Source organism: Chiloscyllium punctatum, chromosome 19 (assembly GCF_047496795.1).
Source record: "Chiloscyllium punctatum isolate Juve2018m chromosome 19, sChiPun1.3, whole genome shotgun sequence".
In the NCBI taxonomy this organism is placed as follows: domain Eukaryota; kingdom Metazoa; phylum Chordata; class Chondrichthyes; order Orectolobiformes; family Hemiscylliidae; genus Chiloscyllium; species Chiloscyllium punctatum.
In genome coordinates, this window is record NC_092757.1 from 40,744,395 (window position 1) to 40,763,018 (window position 18,624).

Sequence of the window (18,624 nt, forward strand, 5' to 3'; positions counted from 1 at the left end):
ATTGCAGAGCTGTGTGAGGTGATAAACTTTGGTAGGAAAGACAATGAACGACAATATAAAACAGACCGTACCATTATAAAGGGGGTGCAGGAGCAGAGGGTCCTGGGTGTATATGAGCACAGATTGTTGATGATATCAGGACAAGTGGGGAGAGCAGTAACTAGTACAGATTAGTTTCAGTATCTGAGCTGTTTACAGGGGGAGGAGGGGGGAGTCTCCGTGCTCCCTCCCTGGGAGGTGGTGGTGACGATGTGATGTGAGCCCACCCTCCTGCCCACCGAGACTGTGGAGATTCCATTTGTACCAGCTCAACACAAAAGGGAGACGGCATCAGGGCCATGGTTTCCAAGTTGTGCCGGGGTGAAACGGAGCTGCCAGTGGGTTTAAAGTGAGAATTGCCCTTCACTGAACATTGCTCCTTACTCAGTCGGTGGGACGTGGATGTTTCAGAATCTCCACACGAGGTGTCCCGGTCCTCTCTGTCTCGTACCAGGGTCCTCCCCACATGGCAGGGTGGGGGCAAGGGGGTGAGGGAACGGATATCGGACACTCCACCACCTGGATAGGCCCTTCTCGTCCTATTCCAGGCTGTTTCTCCTGGAATGGGAGAAATGGAGGGAGGGAGGGAGGGTGGGAGTGGGTGGCCCTGCTGTTAGTGCTGGTGTAGGTGGGGGGACATGGTGACGGGTTCGGAGGGAGTCAGTCCACATTGTTGGACCCATGCAGTGTTATTATTGTGGGGAGGGGGGGTAAAGTGGAGGAGAGAGAGAGAGAGAGGGAGAGAGATGGGGGTGGAGGAGAAGTTGCTGCATGCAGTGAGAGTGGTTTGTGTAACTCCTTATGCTGGATGGATATTTGTTTCAGGTTTTCCCCCTCCTGCTCTGCTGTCGTCTGCACAGCTCCCCGTGCAGGACAGATATATAGTCCGTGTTTATAGACCAATGCTCTGCTGTGGTCTGCACAGCTCCCCGTGCTGGACAGATATATAGTCTGGGTTTATAGATCAATATACTGCTGTGGTCTGCACAGCTCCCTGTGCTGGACAGATATATAGTCTGGGTTTATAGATCAATGCCCTGATCTGATCTGTGCAGTGTTTCACTCTGGACAGTTTGCTGGATTATATTAACCAGTGTAATGGATGAATCTGGACAGATTGCTGAGTTGCACTGAGCAGGACATTGGCCTGGTCTACACAGTGTTCCCCGGTGAACAGATATCTCCTCTGGGTGTATGGTAACTGGGCTGGTTCTGTGAGGTGGATTGAGAATGTGATATATCAGCTGATCTGGCGATGTCTTTAGTTCCCATTCCTGTGATTGGACCCTCTGTCTCTCACCCCATTAATGTTACAGTGTGTCCTGGCACAGTACATCATGTTGGTGGGGTGGGTAGTGGGGAAAGGAGATCGACAGGTCAAGGAGTTCCCCAGAACGTTCTGTCCCCAAAATTCTATAACTGACATTCCGCAGAATATTCCGTCCGCAACATTCTATAACTGCCATATCCCGGAACGTTCTGTGTACAACATTCTATAACTGACATTCCCCGGAACATTCTGAGCCGACATTCTATAACTGCCATATCCCGGAACGTTCTGTGTACAACATTCTATAACTGACATTCCCCGGAACGGTCTGTCCCCAACATTCTATAACTGCCATATCCCGGAACGTTCTGTGTACAACATTCTATAACTGACATTCCCCGGAACATTCTGAGCCGACATTCTATAACTGCCATATCCCGGAACGTTCTGTGTACAACATTCTATAACTGACATTCCCCGGAACGGTCTGTCCCCAACATTCTATAACTGCCATATCCCGGAACGTTCTGTGTACAACATTCTATAACTGACATTCCCGGAACATTCTGAGCCGACATTCTATAACTGCCATATCCCGGAACGTTCTGTGTACAACATTCTATAACTGACATTCCCCGGAACGGTCTGTCCCCAATATTCTATAACTGACATTCCCCGGAACGGTCTGTCCCCAACATTCTATAACTGACATTCCCCGGAACGGTCTGTCCCCAACATTCTATAACTGACATTCCCCGGAACGGTCTGTCCCCAACATTCTATAACTGACATTCCCCGGAACATTCTGTCCCTGACATTGTTTGTGAGCGGCCAGATGTCAGTGAATCGAACAAACGATAAGATCCCGAGGGAAGAGATCCCGTTCCAGGGAGAAGGAGACACTGTTCCGAAGGGCCCTCAGACAGTTAAAGGGGTGAATACGATTTCCCTGCGGTTGCATTTCTTCACGACACAGGATCGACCACGATTTCGACCAAAATACAGAAATTCCCAAACTCCGTGTGTCTTCAGGAAACTGGGAGAGAATCCTTCAGGACAGCAACGTTCCCACCCTCCGTATTAGGAACTGGGATGGAGTGACCTGTGTCTGCTCTCAAGTGAATCCAGTGTGTGGGAATGTTCTAGAAACCTTCTGTCCTTATGGATGTGTCTCTGTGTGTTTGGGGAGGGAGGATTTCTTGTGGTTTATGTCACATTTTTGTCAGTAACTCTGACCTTCCCATTAGTTATTTCGGCTCCAATTTGAAAATCTCAATGGGTCCCTGATCAAACGGGTCCCTTTGCCTCCAGGCTGATGGATAATGGGTTTGTTTTCTTTCCTCACAGTTAACGTAATGACCATCTATGTCCTGCTTTATAAAGATTGTGGATTGTCTCCATGTGTCAGACGTTACCTGGGGGCCATGGCAGCGGCGGATCTCCTGGTCATTATCCTCGACCTGATCCTGAGACACATTCCCATTGTTTATCCGGAACAGTTTTATTTCCTGAGGGACTCCGTCCCGGTGTGTAATATCCACGCTGTCCTGCTTTATGCAGCCACTGCCTGCTCTGTCTGGTTCACCGTCACTTTCACCTTTGATCGGTTTGTGGCCATTTGTTGCCAGAAGCTGAAAAGTAAATATTGCAGTGAGAAAACGGCGGCTGTGGTTCTGGGAGCAGTGACTGTGCTGAGCTGTTTAAAGAACATTTCCTGGTATTTTATGCTCACGGCTCGGTATTGGCTGAGGAACCAGCCCCAGTTTTGTGATGTAACAGTCGCTGTTGCATTCTCCAGTGTCTGGGTCACAATTGAGTCCCTCCACCACATTCTAACCCCGTGTGTCCCATTTCTCCTGATTCTGCTGCTCAATGTTCTCACCGTCAGACACATTTTAGTGACCAGCAGAGCCCGCAGGAGACTCCGCGCTCACACCAATGGGGACGCTCAGTCTGACACAGAAATGAGAAACTGAAAAAAATCCATCATTTTACTGTTTGTGATCTCGGCCAATTTCATCCTGTTATGGTCAACGTTAATGCTGTTTTCTATATGGACCCGGATGTGGTATATTGGGTATCAGTCTGTGTATCTCCATCACTTTGTGCTGGAATTGGGCTTCATGCTGCAGCTCCTCAGTTGCTGCACAAACACCGCGATTTATGCCGTGACCCAGACTAAGTTTAGACAGCAGCTGAAGAATGTGCTGAAATATCCCTTCACCCAAATCCATCCATCCATCAAATTCCCTCATTAATCAATCCATCCGGGATTTTCTCATTTCAGTTCAGTGTTTCAGGGATGGAGCAGCCTGTCGCTATGGTAACAGACTGAGGGTGGAGCTGGTTTGTCCATCCTTCTCCCACAGGAGGGTTACAGGGACACAGTTCAATGTTTCTCACAGCTCAGGGGCCAGTGAGAAAAGGCACTATCCCACTGACTGGATCCATCACTTCCATTTGTAAACAATAAAAATGTTCATTAAAGTGTGCCAAGCAGCAGAGTAAATGGTGTTGTTGTGTGTCTTTGTGCTGGAGAAGCTGAAATGGAGAGAGAAAGACTCAGCCCCAAGTCCTGGTCCTCAGGGAAGAGGAGGGCACCTGAGCTCAGGAGCTGGGTTTAACTCACTCTGTCCCCCCCCCCGACTCCAAACTGGACTCCCCATTTCCTCTCCCTTACTCTTTCTCATCATTTCTCTCCCTCTCTCTCTCTCTGCACACTCTCTCTTTCACACCACCTCTCCCTTTTACTCTCCCTCGTCCACCCCTCTCTCACACACACACACACCCCCAACCCTGGTTTCTCCACCTCTCTCCACTCATTCCTCTCCCCTCCTCCGTTGCACTCTCTCTCTCTCTCTCCTGCCGTCTGTCTCCCTCCCACAATTCCTTCTCTATCCTATTTCCCCCCTCCTCCCACCTCTCCCGTCTCTCTATCGTCTCACAACCACCCCTCCAACCACATGCAGCCACAGCACCAACCACTACACTCCCCCATCCCCCTCCCCACTCTCTGGATTTGAGGGAGAGGGACGTGACAGGGAGACAGAGTGTACCAGAGAGAGAGGGAGGGGCAGGAGGGAGAGAGATTTAGTCAGAGAGAAACAGAGGGAGGTGGGGAGAAAGAGAGACCGAGGTAGGGGGATCGAGAGTGAGAGAAGGTGGAGGGAGAGTGAAGGAGCAGGGAGAGAGAGAGAGAGAGGAGGCAAGGGAGCGAGAAGGTGAGGGAGGGAGAGAGATTGAAATAGGGGAAGACATAATGAGAGAGGAGTCAGAGAGAGGGACAGAGAGAGGGGGACAGAGGGAGGGGGATAGATGGGGGGGACAGAGAGAGGCGACAGAGTGAGAGGGACAGAGAGAGGGACAGAGAGAGGGGCACAGAGGGAGGGGACAGAGAGAGGGGGACAGAGGGAGGGGGACAGAGAGATGGGGACAGAGAGAGGAGGGAGACAGAGGGGGAGAGAGAGAGCGGGGAGGGACAGAGAGAGGGGTACGGGGGGGACAGAGCGAGGGGGACAGAGAGAGGCGACAGAGTGAGGGGGACAGAGAGATGGGGACAGAGAGAGGAGGGAGACAGAGGGGGAGAGAGAGAGCGGGGAGGGACAGAGAGCGGGCAACCGAGAGGGGTGACAGAGAGCTGGGGGACAGAGAGAGAGGGGTCAGAGAGAGGGTGACAGAGAGGGGGGACAGAGAGTGGGGGTGATAGAAGGGGTCAGAGTGAGGCGGGGAAGAGAGATGGGGACAGGGAGAGGGGGACAGAGATTGGGGACAGAGATGGGGACGGGGGGTTACAGAGAGAGAGATGGGGGACAGAGAGAGGGGGGACAGAGGGAGGGGACAGAGAGGGGGGACAGAGAGAGGGGGACAGAGAGAGAGAGAGAGAGGGACACAGAGAGGGGGCGATAGAGGGGGTCAGAGAGACAGGGTCAGAGAGAGGGGGTCAGAGAGGGGGGAGGTATTGGATGTCAGAGAGAGGGGGGTGGGGCAGGAGGGAGAGAGATTTAGTCAGAGAGAAACAGAGGGAGGTAGGGAGAAAGAGAGACCGAGGTGGGGGATCGAGAGTGAGAGAAGGTGGAGGGAGAGTGAAGGAGCAGGGAGAGAGAGAGAGAGAAAGAGAGAGAAGCAAGGGAGAGATAGGGTGCACAGAGAGAAGGGGGACCGAGTGGGGGGAACAAAGAGAGGGGACATAGAGAGGAAACAGAGAGGGGGGGACAGAGGGGGCAGGACAGAGAGAGGGGGAACAGAAAGGGATCAGAGAAAGGGGGTACAGAGAGAGGTGGACAGAGAGTGGGGTCAGAGAGAGGGGGAAATAGAAGGGATCAGAGCGTGGGGGTACAGAGAGGGGGGGACAGAGTGGGGGGAACAGAGAGAGGGGACAGAGAGAGAGGGGGTACATAGACATGCGGGACAGAGAGAGGAGGGACGGGTGGGGCAGAGAGAGGGGGGACAGAGAGACGGGAACAGAGAGATGGGCGACAGAGTGGGACAGAGAGAGGGGGGCAGAGACGGGGTCGACAGAGATGGGGATACAGAGAGGGGGGACAGAGAGAGGGGGGCAGAGAGGGGGGCAGAGAGAGCTGGACAGAGAGGGGGAACAGAGAGAGGGGGGAACAGAGAGGGGGGCAGAGAGAGCTGGACAGAGAGGGGGAACAGAGAGAGGGGGGAACAGAGCGACAGGACAGAGAGAGGGAGGACAGAGAGGGTGGCAGAGAGAGGGGGAATAGAGAGAGGGAGGAGAGAGAGAGAGGGGGACAGAGAGAGAGGGGGCAGAGAGAGGGGGGACAGAGAGTGGGAGGGACAGAGAGAGGGGGACAGAGAGAGGGAGGAAAGAGAGATGGCGACAGAGAGGGGGGATAGAGAGGGGGTACAGAGAGAGGGGGCAGAGGGGTGGACAAAGAAATGGGGACAGAGAGAGCGCACAGAGAGCTGGGGACAAAGATATGTGGATATAGAAGGGGTCAGAGAGTGGGGGGACAGAGAGTGGGGGAACAGAGTGTGGGGGAACAGAGTGTGGGGGAACAGAGTGGCGGGACAGAGAGAGAGGGACAGAGAGAGAGGGGACAGAGAGGGGGGACAGAGAGAGGATGGGCAGAGAGAGCAAGAGTGGGGATAGAGAGAGAGAGGGGGCAGTGGGAGAGAGGGGACAGAGGAAGAGAGGGGAAAGAGAGTGGGGGACAGAGAGAGAGGGGATAGAGTGAAATGGGGAACATAGAAAGGGGTGACAGAGAGAGGGGGACAGAGAGTGGGAGGACAGAGAGGGGGGACAGAGGGAGGGGGAACAGTGAGAGGGGACAGAAAGAGCGAGGACAGAGAGAGAGGGAACAGAGAGGGGGGACAGAGAGAGGATGGGCAGAGAGAGTGAGAGAGGGGATAGAGAGAGAGGGGGGACAGTGGGAGAGAGGGGACAGAGGAAGAGAGGGGACAGAAAGTGGGGGACAGAGAGAGAGGGGATAGAGTGAGATGGGGAACATAGAGAGGGGTGACAGAGAGAGAGGGACAGAGAGTGGGAGGACAGAGAGAGGGGGCAGAGGGAGGGGGGAACAGAGAGGGGGGCAGAGAGAGGGGAGAGAGAGAGGGAGGACAGAGAGAGAGGGGACAGAGAGAGGGGCGGGACAGAGAGGGGGGCAGAGAGAAGCAGACAGAGAAAGTGTGGACAGAGAGGAGGGGGACAAAGGGGGACAGACAGAGGGGTGACAGAGGGAGAGGGGGTCAGAGAGAGAGGGGGACAGAGAGGGGGACCCCTTCTCTCTGTGTCGCCCCTCTCTGTTCACCACTCCCTGTCCACCCTCTGTCCCCTCTCTCTGTCCCCTTCACTCTCTGATCCCACTCCTTCTCTTCCCCCTCTCTGTCCACCCCTCTCTCTGTCCCCTCCCTCTCTGTCCCCCCTCTCTCTGCCCCCTCTCTGTCCCCTCCTCTTTCTGTCTCCATCCCTCTCTGTCCCACCTCTCTCTGCCCCCCTCTCTCTCTGTCTCCCCTCTTTCTCTGTCCCCTCTATCTGTCCCCCTCTCTCGACCCGGCTCTCCCTCTGTCCCCCTCTCTCTGTCCCCCCTCTCTGTCCCCCCACTCTGTCCCACTCTCTCCCTCTTTCACCCCTCTCTGTCCCCCTTTGTCCCCTCCTTTCTGTCCACACTCTCTCTGTCTGCTTCTCTCTGCCCCCCTCTCTGTCCCACCCTGCTCTCTGTCCCCTCTCTCTGTCCTCCCTCTCTCTGTCCCCTCTCTCTCTCCCCCTCTCTCTGCCCCCTCTTTCTGTCCCCCTCTGTCTGTCCCCTTCTCTCTGTCCCTCCCTCTCTGTCACCCTCTCTCTCTCCCACTGTCTCTGACACCCCTCTCTCTGTACCCCCTCCTTCTCTGCCCCCGACTCTCTGTCTACCCCTCTCTCTGTTCCCCCCTCTCTGTCCCCCATCTCTGTCCCCATCTCTCTGTCTCTCCTCTCTCTCCTCCCCCTCCCTGTCCTCCATCTCTCCGTCCCCCTCTCTCTGCCCCCTTTCTCTCTGACTGTCTCCCTCTCTCATTCTGTCCCCTCTCTCTCTATCCCTCTCTCTGTTCCCGTGCTCTCTGTCCCAATCTCTGTTCCCCCTCTCTGTCCCTCTCTCTCTGTCCCTCCTCTCTCTCTGACCCCCTCTCTGTACCTCCCACTCTGTCCCCCTCTCTCTGACCCCGTCTCTCTGACCCCCTCTATCTCCCCCTCTCTATGTCCCCCTCTGTCTCTGTACCCCTCTCTCCGTCCCCCTCTCTGTCCCGCGCTCTCTGTCCCCCGCTCTCTGTCCCCCTCCCTCTATCCCCCTCTCTGTCCCCCTCGCTCTGTCCTCCTCCCTCTGTTCCCCCTCTCTCTGTCCCCCCCTCTCTCTGTCTCACTCTCTCTGTCCCCCACTCTCTCTCTGTCCCCCCCTCTGTCCCCCTCTCTCTCTGTCCCCTGATCTTTGTCCCCCTCTCTTTCTGTACCCCCCTGCCCCCCTCTATCTGTGCCCCCTCTCTGTACCCCCCTCTTTCTGTCCCCCTCACTTTGTCCCCCACACTGCTCCGACCCTCTCTCTGTCTCCCCTCCCTCTCTGTCCCCCTCACTCTGTCCCTCTCTCTGTCCCCCCACTCTGTCCCCCCACTCTCCATTCCCCACTCTCTCCTCCCCCTCTCTCTGACACCCTCTATATCCCCCTCTATCCCCCTCTTTCTGCCCCCCTCTCTCTGACCCTCCTCTCTCTGACCCCGTCTCTCTGACCCCCTCTATCTCCCCCTCTCTGTGTCCCCCACTCTCTCTGTCTCCCCACTCTCTGACCCCTTCTATTTCCCCCCACTCTCTGACCCCATCCTCTGTCCCCCCCTCTGTCCCTCTCTCTCTGTACCCCCTCTCTGTCCCCCCCTCTCTCTCCCACTCTCTCTGTCCCCCCTCTCTCTCTGTACCCCCTCTCTGTCTCTCTCTCTTTCTGTCCCCCCTCTCTCTGCCCCCTCTGTCTGTCCCCCACTCTCTGTTCCCTCTCTCTGTCACCCACACTCTGTCCACCCTCACTCTCTGTCCTCCCTCTATGTCCCCCTTTCTCTGTCTTCTCTCTCTGTTCCCCCTCTCTTTGTCCCCCTCCCTCTCTGTCCCCCTCTTTCTCTGCCCCCTCTCTCTGTCTACCCCTCTCTCTGCCCCCTCTCTCTCTGTCCCCTCTCTCTATGTCTCCCCCTCTCTCTCTGTCCCCTCCTCTCTCTCTGTCCCTCTCTCTCTTTCTGTCCCCCCGTCCCCCTCTCTCTTTCCCTTCCCTCTCTGTCCCCCCCTCTGTCCCACCCTCTTTCCCACCTCTCTGTTCCTCATCTCTCTCTCTGTCCCCCCTCCCTCTCTGTCCCCGCCTCTCTCTGCCCCTCCTCTGTCCCCCCTTCTCTCCCCCACCACTGTCGCCCTCTCTCCATCACCCACTCTCTGTCCCCCTCTCTCTGTCCCCCTCTCTCTATGTACCCCTCTCTCTGTCCCCCTCTCTGTACCCCTCCCTCTGTCCCCCTCTCTCTGTCCCCCCTCTCTCTCTGTACTCCCCCATCCTCCTTTCTGTCCCCCAATCTCTGTCCCCGCTCTCTGCCCCACTCTCTGTCCCCTCCCTCTGTCCTCTCTCTCTGTCTCCCCTCTCTCTCTCTGTACTCCCCCGTTCCCCTCTCTGTCCTTCGATCTCTGTCCCCCTCTCTCATTGTCCTCCTCTCTCTCTCTCTCTCTCTATGTCCCCCTCTGTCCCACCCTCCCTCTGCTGCCCATCTCTCTGTCCCCCCTCCCACTCTCTCCACGCCTCTCTCTGCCCCCTTCTTTCCCCCTCTCTATCCCCTCCCTCTCTGTCACCCCCTCTGTCCCCTCCCTCTGTCCCCCTCTCTCCATCCCCCAACTCTCTGTCGCCCCTCTCTGTGACTCCCTCTATCTCCCCCTCCCTCTGCCCCCTCTCACTGACCCCCTCTCCCTGTCCACATCTCTTTGTCCCCCTCACTCTGACCCCTTCTATCTCCCCCACTCTCTGTCCCCCTCTCTCTGACCCCTCTCTCTCTGTCCCCCAGCTCTCTGTCCCCCATCTCGGTTGCCCTATCTCTGTCCCCCCGCCTCCTGCTCTCTCTCCCCCTCCCTCTCCCTCCTCTCTCTGTCCCCATCTCTCTGTCCCCCTCACTCTGTCGCCTCTCTCTGTCCCCCCCATCTATCCCCCTCCCTCTGTCCCCCTCTCTCTGTCCCTCTCTCTGACTCCTCTCTCATTATGTCTTCCCCTATTTCAATCTCTCTCCCTCCCTAACCTTCTCGCTCCCTTGCCTCCTCTCTCTCTCTCTCTCCCTGCTCCTTCACTCTCCCTCCACCTTCTCTCACTCTCGATCCCCCTACCTCGGTCTCTCTTTCTCCCCACCTCCCTCTGTTTCTCTCTGACTAAATCTCTCTCCCTCCTGCCCCTCCCTCTCTCTCTGGTACACTCTGTCTCCCTGTCACGTCCCTCTCCCTCAAATCCAGAGAGTGGGGAGGGGGATGGGGGAGTGTAGTGGTTGGTGCTGTGGCTGCATGTGGTTGGAGGGGTGGTTGTGAGACGATAGAGAAACGGGAGAGGTGGGAGGAGGGGGGAAATAGGATAGAGAAGGAATTGTGGGAGGGAGACAGACGGCAGGAGAGAGAGAGAGAGAGTGCAACGGAGGAGGGGAGAGGAATGAGTGGAGAGAGGTGGAGAAACCAGGGTTGGGTGTGTGTGTGTGTGTGAGAGAGGGGTGGACGAGGGAGAGTAAAAGGGAGAGGTGGTGTGAAAGAGGGAGTGTGCAGAGAGAGAGAGGGAGAGAAATGATGAGAAAGAGTAAGGGAGAGGAAATGGGGAGTCCAGTTTGGAGTCGGGGGGGGGACAGAGTGAGTTAAACCCAGCTCCTGAGCTCAGGTGCCCTCCTCTTCCCTGAGGACCAGGACTTGGGGCTGAGTCTTTCTCTCTCCATTTCAGCTTCTCCAGCACAAAGACACACAACAACACCATTTACTCTGCTGCTTGGCACACTTTAATGAACATTTTTATTGTTTACAAATGGAAGTGATGGATCCAGTCAGTGGGATAGTGCCTTTTCTCACTGGCCCCTGAGCTGTGAGAAACATTGAACTGTGTCCCTGTAACCCTCCTGGGGTAGAAGGATGGACAAACCAGCTCCACCCTCAGTCTGTTACCATAGCGACAGGCTGCTCCATCCCTGAAACACTGAACTGAAATGAGAAAATCCCGGATGGATTGATTAATGAGGGAATTTGATGGATGGATGGATTTGGGTGAAGGGATATTTCAGCACCTTCTTCAGCTGCTGTCTAAACTTAGTCTGGGTCACGGCATAAATCGCGGTGTTTGTGCAGCAACTGAGGAGCTGCAGCATGAAGCCCAATTCCAGCACAAAGTGATGGAGATACACAGACTGATACCCAATATACCACATCCGGGTCCATATAGAAAACAGCATTAACGTTGACCATAACAGGATGAAATTGGCCGAGATCACAAACAATAAAATGATGGACTTTTTTCGGTTTCTCATTTCAGTGTCAGACTGAGCGTCCCCATTGGAGTGAGCGCGGAGTCTCCTGCGGGCTCTGCTGGTCACTAAAATGTGTCTGACGGTGAGAACATTGAGCAGCAGAATCAGGAGAAATGGGACACACGGGGTTAGAATGTGGTGGAGGAACTCGATTGTGACCCAGACACTGGAGAATGCAACAGCGAGTGTTACATCACAAAACTGGGGCTGGTTCCTCAGCCAATACCGAGCCGTGAGCATAAAATACCAGGAAACGTTCTTTAAACAGCTCAGCACAGTCACTGCTCCCAGAACCACAGCCGCCGTTTTCTCACTGCAATATTTACTTTTCAGCTTCTGGCAACAAATGGCCACAAACCGATCAAAGGTGAAAGTGATGGTGAACCAGACAGAGCAGTCAGTGGCTGCATAAAGCAGGACGGCGTGGATATTACACACAGGGACGGAGTCCATCAGGAAATAAAACTGTTCCGGATAAACAATGGGAATGTGTCTCAGGATCAGGTCGAGGATAATGACCAGGAGATCCGCCGCTGCCATGGCCCCCAGGTAACGTCTGACACATGGAGACAATCCACAATCTTTATAAAGCAGGACATAGATGGTCACTACGTTAACTGTGAGGAAGGAAAACAAACCCATTATCCATCAGCCTGGAGGCAAAGGGACCCGTTTGATCAGGGACCCATTGAGATTTTCAAATGTGCCCCTGTATTCAGGGATTTATTAAAATAATTGGAGCTGAAATAACTAATGGGAAGGTCAGAGTTACTGACAAAAATGTGACATAAACCACAAGAAATCCTCCCTCCCCAAACACACAGAGACACATCCATAAGGACAGAAGGTTTCTAGAACATTCGCACACACTGGATTCACTTGAGAGCAGACACAGGTCACTCCTTCCCAGTTCCTAATACGGAGGGTGGGAACGTTGCTGTCCTGAAGGATTCTCTCCCAGTTTCCTGAAGACACACGGAGTTTGGGAATTTCTGTATTTTGGTCGAAATCGTGGTCGATCCTGTGTCGTGAGGAAATGCAACCGCAGGGAAATCGTATTCACCCCTTTAACTGTCTGAGGGCCCTTCGGAACAATGTCTCCTTCTCCCTGGAACGGGATCTCTTCCCTCGGGATCTTATCGTTTGTTCAATTCACTGACATCCGGCCATTCACAAACAATGTCGGGGACAGAATGTTCCGGGGAATATCAGTTATAGAATGTTGGGGACAGACCGTTCCGGGGAATGTCAGTTATAGAATGTTGGGGACAGACCGTTCCGGGGAATGTCAGTTATAGAGTGTTGTACACAGAACGTTCCGGGAATGTCAGTTATAGAATGTTGGGGACAGACCGTTCCGGGGAATGTCAGTTATAGAATGTTGTACACAGAACGTTCCGGGATATGGCAGTTATAGAATGTCGGCTCAGAATGTTCCGGGGAATGTCAGTTATAGAATGTTGTACACAGAACGTTCCGGGATATGGCAGTTATAGAATGTTGCGGATGGAATATTCTGCGGAATGTCAGTTATAGAATTTTGGGGACAGAACGTTCTGGGGAACTCCTTGACCTGTCGATCTCCTTTCCCCACTACCCACCCCACCAACATGATGTACTGTGCCAGGACACACTGTAACATTAATGGGGAGAGAGACAGAGGGTCCAATCACAGGAATGGGAACGAAAGACATCGCCAGATCAGCTGATATACCACATTCTCAATCCACCTCACAGAACCAGCCCAGTTACCATACACCCAGAGGAGATATCTGTTCACCGGGGAACACTGTGCAGACCAGGCCAATGTCCTGCTCAGTACAACTCAGCAATCTGTCCAGATTCATCCATTACACTGGTTAATATAATCCAGCAAACTGTCCAGAGTGAAACACTGCACAGATCAGATCAGGGCACTGATCTATAAACCCAGACTATATATCTGTCCAGCACAGGGAGCTGTGCAGACCACAGCAGTGCATTGGTCTATAAACACGGACTATATATCTGTCCTGCACGGGGAGCTGTGCAGACGACAGCAGAGCAGGAGGGGGAAAACCTGAAACAAATATCCATCCAGCATAAGGAGTTACACAAACCACTCTCACTGCATGCAGCAACTTCTCCTCCACCCCCATCTCTCTCCCTCTCTCTCTCTCTCTCCTCCACTTTACCCCCCCTCCCCACAATAATAACACTGCATGGGTCCAACAATGTGGACTGACTCCCTCCGAACCCGTCACCATGTCCCCCCACCTACACCAGCACTAACAGCAGGGCCACCCACTCCCACCCTCCCTCCATTTCTCCCATTCCAGGAGAAACAGCCTGGAATAGGACGAGAAGGGCCTATCCAGGTGGTGGAGTGTGTGATATCCGTTCCCTCACCCCCTTGCCCCCACCCTGCCATGTGGGGAGGACCCTGGTACGAGACAGAGAGGACCGGGATGCCTCGTGTGGAGATTCTGAAACATCCACGTCCCACCGACTGAGTAAGGAGCAATGTTCAGTGAAGGGCAATTCTCACTTTAAACCCACTGGCAGCTCCGTTTCACCCCGGCACAACTTGGAAACCATGGCCCTGATGCCGTCTCCCTTTTGTGTTGAGCTGGTACAAATGGAATCTCCACAGTCTCGGTGGGCAGGAGGGTGGGCTCACATCACATCGTCACCACCACCTCCCAGGGAGGGAGCACGGAGACTCCCCCCTCCTCCCCCTGTAAACAGCTCAGATACTGAAACTAATCTGTACTAGTTACTGCTCTCCCCACTTGTCCTGATATCATCAACAATCTGTGCTCATATACACCCAGGACCCTCTGCTCCTGCACCCCCTTTATAATGGTACGGTCTGTTTTATATTGTCGTTCATTGTCTTTCCTACCAAAGTTTATCACCTCACACAGCTCTGCAATGATCCCCATCTGCCTTACACCTGAACACTACACCAACGTGTCACTGTCCTGTTAAGAGTTCCACATTGTCCTTATTGCCTTTACAATTCTTCCAGGTCTGGTGCCATCTACAAACACTGAGATTGTCATTTTGTCACAGTCCCCATGAAACAACTGAAATCCTGCCATACTCACGAGTGTGAGCAAGTGAAATACTGATATATTCCCACGGGCGGAGTCGAATAATGACGTGCTGTCAATGGAGCAACAAAAGTCCTGACACACACCAGACGGAGCGAATGAAATATTGACAAACCACAGAGCGAAAGAAATCCGGATAAGCTCCACTTATCGATATTCATCAGGGTATAATGTGATGAAGTTGAAAGTTTATACTATACCTTTAAGAGAGGGTGAATGCTGTTCTGAAATGAGAGCTTACAAGCACCTGTGGTATGAGAGGATGGCAGACCCAGAAACAGTATATTGTTATAGAGCTGGAGTCGGGTAATAAGCAGTCGGGTAATAAGAGAAGGAGGGTCTCAGAATTGTGCAGAGTTAATGTAAAATGTTCACTTTCAGAGTTCAAAAAATAAATTGATGTTTTTTTTTAAACAGTGGAATTTAGGAGTTCTCTATCCCTCATATTTTAACAGTTTACGAAGCGATTGAGCATTTCATTATGTTTCATTTAAGTTGCCAGATGAGCTTCACGCTGCGTCCTAACCATCCCCGTGTGTGTATCTGTGCGTCTCTGTGTGGGGCAGGACTGGCAGTGTCTGTGGTGGTTAAAGTGATGCAATGCCACCCTCTGCTGGCCTCCCCACGCCACTGCACAGGCATTGGCAGAGGGTGAAAACCAGCAGGGATACATTCGGAGAGGAGGAGGGAGAGGGCAGCTGATCACAGCACCATCCAAACTGATGCATCATCCATGTACTGAGCTAAATGTCCTTTAAACGTTATTACTGTTCCTACTTTCACCACTTCCTCAGGAAGTTCATTCCACACACATGCCAGCTTCTATCTAAAATAATTACCTCTCATGACTTTTCTAAATCTTTTTCCTTGCACCTTAAAATATCCCTCAGTTGTGAATCCCCAACTCGAGGGAAAAGACATCAGCCCTTCAGCTTCTCAGTACCGCTCATTATTTTATAAACTTCTGTAAAGTTACCCCTTAATCCCATCCGCTCCAGTGAAAAAAGTCCCAGCCTCTCATTATAGTTCACTCCCTCCATTCCCAGCAACATCCAGGTTAATCTGTTCTCAACCCTCTTCAGCTTACAACATCAACATGACGTCCCAATTCTGATACTCAAAGGTCAGTCCAATGAAGACAAATGTGTTAAACACTTTCTTAACCACACTATCTGTATGAGATGCAAACTTTAAAGAATTATACCTGACTGCCTAGGTCTCTGTAAACAACACTGACAAGGCCCTGCTTTTAATTGTATAGATCCTGCTCTTTTTTGATTTACCAAATCCAATACCTCGCATGAAAGGTTTTGATGAGGCCCAAAGGGGCACCATTTCATGAGAGGGTAGTGTGCGTATGGATGAGCTTCCAGAGGAAATGGTGAGGGCTGGTACAACTGCAGCATGTAAAAGGCGTCTGGGTACTGACAGGCCTGCCGAGCTTTTCCAGCAATTTCTGCATTTGTTTTAAAAAATGTATTCATTTTGACACAAGTAGTGCCTTAAACAATTTTTTAATGACGCAGGGACATATATTCAAATCAATCAAGACCATTTTCTGATGAGGATATGGCTCTGTGTATGACAGCAGCAATGATTCATCTACATGGAGCAGGGAATGTGATGGAAACATTGTTTGGACAATGTACAAGGAGACCTCACATGGTCCACTTTGAGAGAGAATGACATTACTGTGTGATTCAACTCAGAGTGGGAGAACGTGTAATCTGCCCGAGAAGGAATGGCCTATTGCATTCTCTCTCCTTCATTGTTCCTCATCACAGCAATGTGTGCGAGCTTAAAAAAAATTCTACAGTAATTGTTACCATTCTTACTTTTATCGAATTCCTGCAGTGTTGAAACAGGCCCTTCGGCCCAACAAGTCCATACCAACCTTCCAAAAAGGAACCTTCCCAGGCCCGGTCCCTTACATTTAACCTTGACCAATTCACCTAACCTGAACACTACGGACAATTTAGCATGACCAATCCACCTAACCAGCGCAGCTTTGGACTGTGGAACAAACTGGAGCACCTATTAGAAGCTCACACAGACAAGGGGAAAGGATGGAAACTCCACACAAATAGTCACCCGAGTCTGCAATTGAAACCAAGTACTGGATTAGTCATACTGGAAGAGCACAGCAGTTCAGGCAGCATCCAACGAGCAGCAAAATCGACGTTTCGGGCAAAAGCACTTAATCAGGAATAAAGGCAGTGAGCCTGAAGCGTGGAGAGACAAGCTAGAGGAGGGTGGGGGTGGGGAGAGAGTAGCATAGAGTACAATGGGTGAGTGGGGGAGGGGATGAAGTTGATAGGTCAGGGAGGAGAGGATGGAGTGGATAGGTGGAAAAGGAGATAGGCAGGTAGGACAAGTCCGGACAAGTCAAGGAGAGTGTGCTGAGCTGGAAGTTTGAAACTAGGATGAGGTGGGGGAAGGGAAAATGAGGAAGCTGTTGAAGTCCACATTGATGCCCTGGGGTTGAAGTGTTCCGAGGCGGAAGATGAGGGGTTCTTCCTCCAGGCGTCTGGTGTTGAGGGAGCGGCGGTGAAGGAGGCCCAGGACCTCCATGTCCTCGGCAGAGTGGGAGGGGGAGTTGAAATGTTGGGCCACGGGGCGGTTTGGTTGATTGGTGCGGGTGTCTCGGAGATGTTCCCTAAAGCGCTCTGCTAGGAGGCGCCCAGTCTCCCCAATGTAGAGGAGAAAAAAATCAGGAGCAACGGATACAATAAATGTTGTGGTCTCCATTTTAATTTTAGGATCCTATCTTTATGTTGATAATGTTCAGCAAATATTCTGATTCATTTTCTCAGTGTTTGTGTGTGTGTATGTATGTATTGTAAGTCCCCCAGGACTAAACCCCTCTGCCTGACCCTCTGCAGGTTCAGGTTTTTCATGCACCATAACATCAAACAGGGGGTCAGTTCACTGAACAGCAACTCCTTTGTCTTTTTCTTTTGTTTACCTTTACTGCTGAAACTAATGACAGTGGGATCTTGTTACTACACAGTCTGGAAAAATTCCTCGCTATTTTTATTTTAACTGCCCAGTTTCCTAGTCTTCCATTGGCTTCTCCACCACAAGAGATGCCTCTCCCACTTTGAATCCTGCTAAGTAGTTCCCAAGAAAAAAAACTGTATTCCTGGAAATGACGCTCTGTTACTCACTGTCACTGTTACTGCCCCAAACGTGATTTGGCATTCCAACCTGATGTTTCACAAGGGAACATTTAATTTCTGTCCCCATTCCACAAATTATCACGCTCTTGAGTGCCATGTCAGGAAGAGTGAAAATACTTCTATCACTTACTATTAGAGGCTGAGAGAATGTGAAGACTTCAGATGCTGAAGATCAGAGTTGGAAAGTGTGGGGCTGGGAAAGCACAGCAGGTCAGGCAGCATCTGAGAGGTAGGAGAATCGACATTTCAGGCACAGGTCCTTCATCAGGAAAGTGGGAGGTAAGGGAGGGGGAAGTGGGCTAAGAAATAAATAGGAGGGTGGGGTGGAGCTGGGGGAGCTAGCTTGAAAGGCGATAGGTAGATGCAGGTGGGGTCTGATGGTGATAGGTCGGAGAGGAGGGTGAAGTGGATAGGTGGTAGGACAGCTGGAACCCGCAAACTATACTACATCAACGTTGACTTCACCAATTTCCAAATCTCCACTGCCCCAACCTCATCCCCGATCCAACCTTTCAAATCAGCCCCACCCTCTTGAACTATCTTAATTGTCCATCTTCCCACCTATCCATTCCACCTTCCCCTCCGACATATCACTGTCACTCCCACCTACAACTTCTCATCGCCTTCCCGGCGACCCTCCCACCAACCCAGCTCCTACCCTCCTATTTATTTTTCTGCCCCCTTGTTCCCCCCACAACATTCCTAATGATGGGTTTATGCCTGATATGTCGATTGTCCTGCTGTTTGGATGCTGCCTGATCTGTTGTGCTTTTCCTGCGCCTCACTTCTCAACTGTTAGAGACTGAGCAGATCCCGTATCTCACAAATTGAAACCTCTTGCGCTCCCCACCCACCGCCCACTCCGTTCTTTCTGAGTAAGTTTTATCCACAGAGGCGAATTCTTTATAGAAATCAGGCACTGCCTCCATACCAAGCCCCTGCCTCGGCTGTGCACTCTCCTGCAGCTCCTCAGCTCCACTTGGGGTCTCCTTTACCACTTTCACTAATGCCACTGGCTTGGCCTCTTTTACCACACCTTTTCCCAAAG

At 52.3% G+C, this 18,624-nt stretch overlaps 2 long non-coding RNA genes across 2 annotated transcripts; one reads left to right on the forward strand and one right to left on the reverse strand.

Moving 5' to 3' along the window:
- Positions 1-234: 234 nt before the first annotated feature.
- LOC140491230 (uncharacterized) lies at positions 235-3,818 on the forward strand. Its single transcript, XR_011963240.1, has 2 exons — positions 235-388; positions 2,657-3,818. It is a non-coding gene; the product is annotated as an uncharacterized lncRNA (long non-coding RNA).
- A 6,939-nt stretch (positions 3,819-10,757) lies between these two features.
- Positions 10,758-13,983, reverse strand: LOC140491231 (uncharacterized). The gene is made up of 2 exons (XR_011963241.1): positions 13,830-13,983; positions 10,758-11,919 (listed from the first exon to the last, which is right to left on the reverse strand). It is a non-coding gene; the product is annotated as an uncharacterized lncRNA (long non-coding RNA).
- Between the last annotated feature and the right edge of the window lie 4,641 nt (positions 13,984-18,624).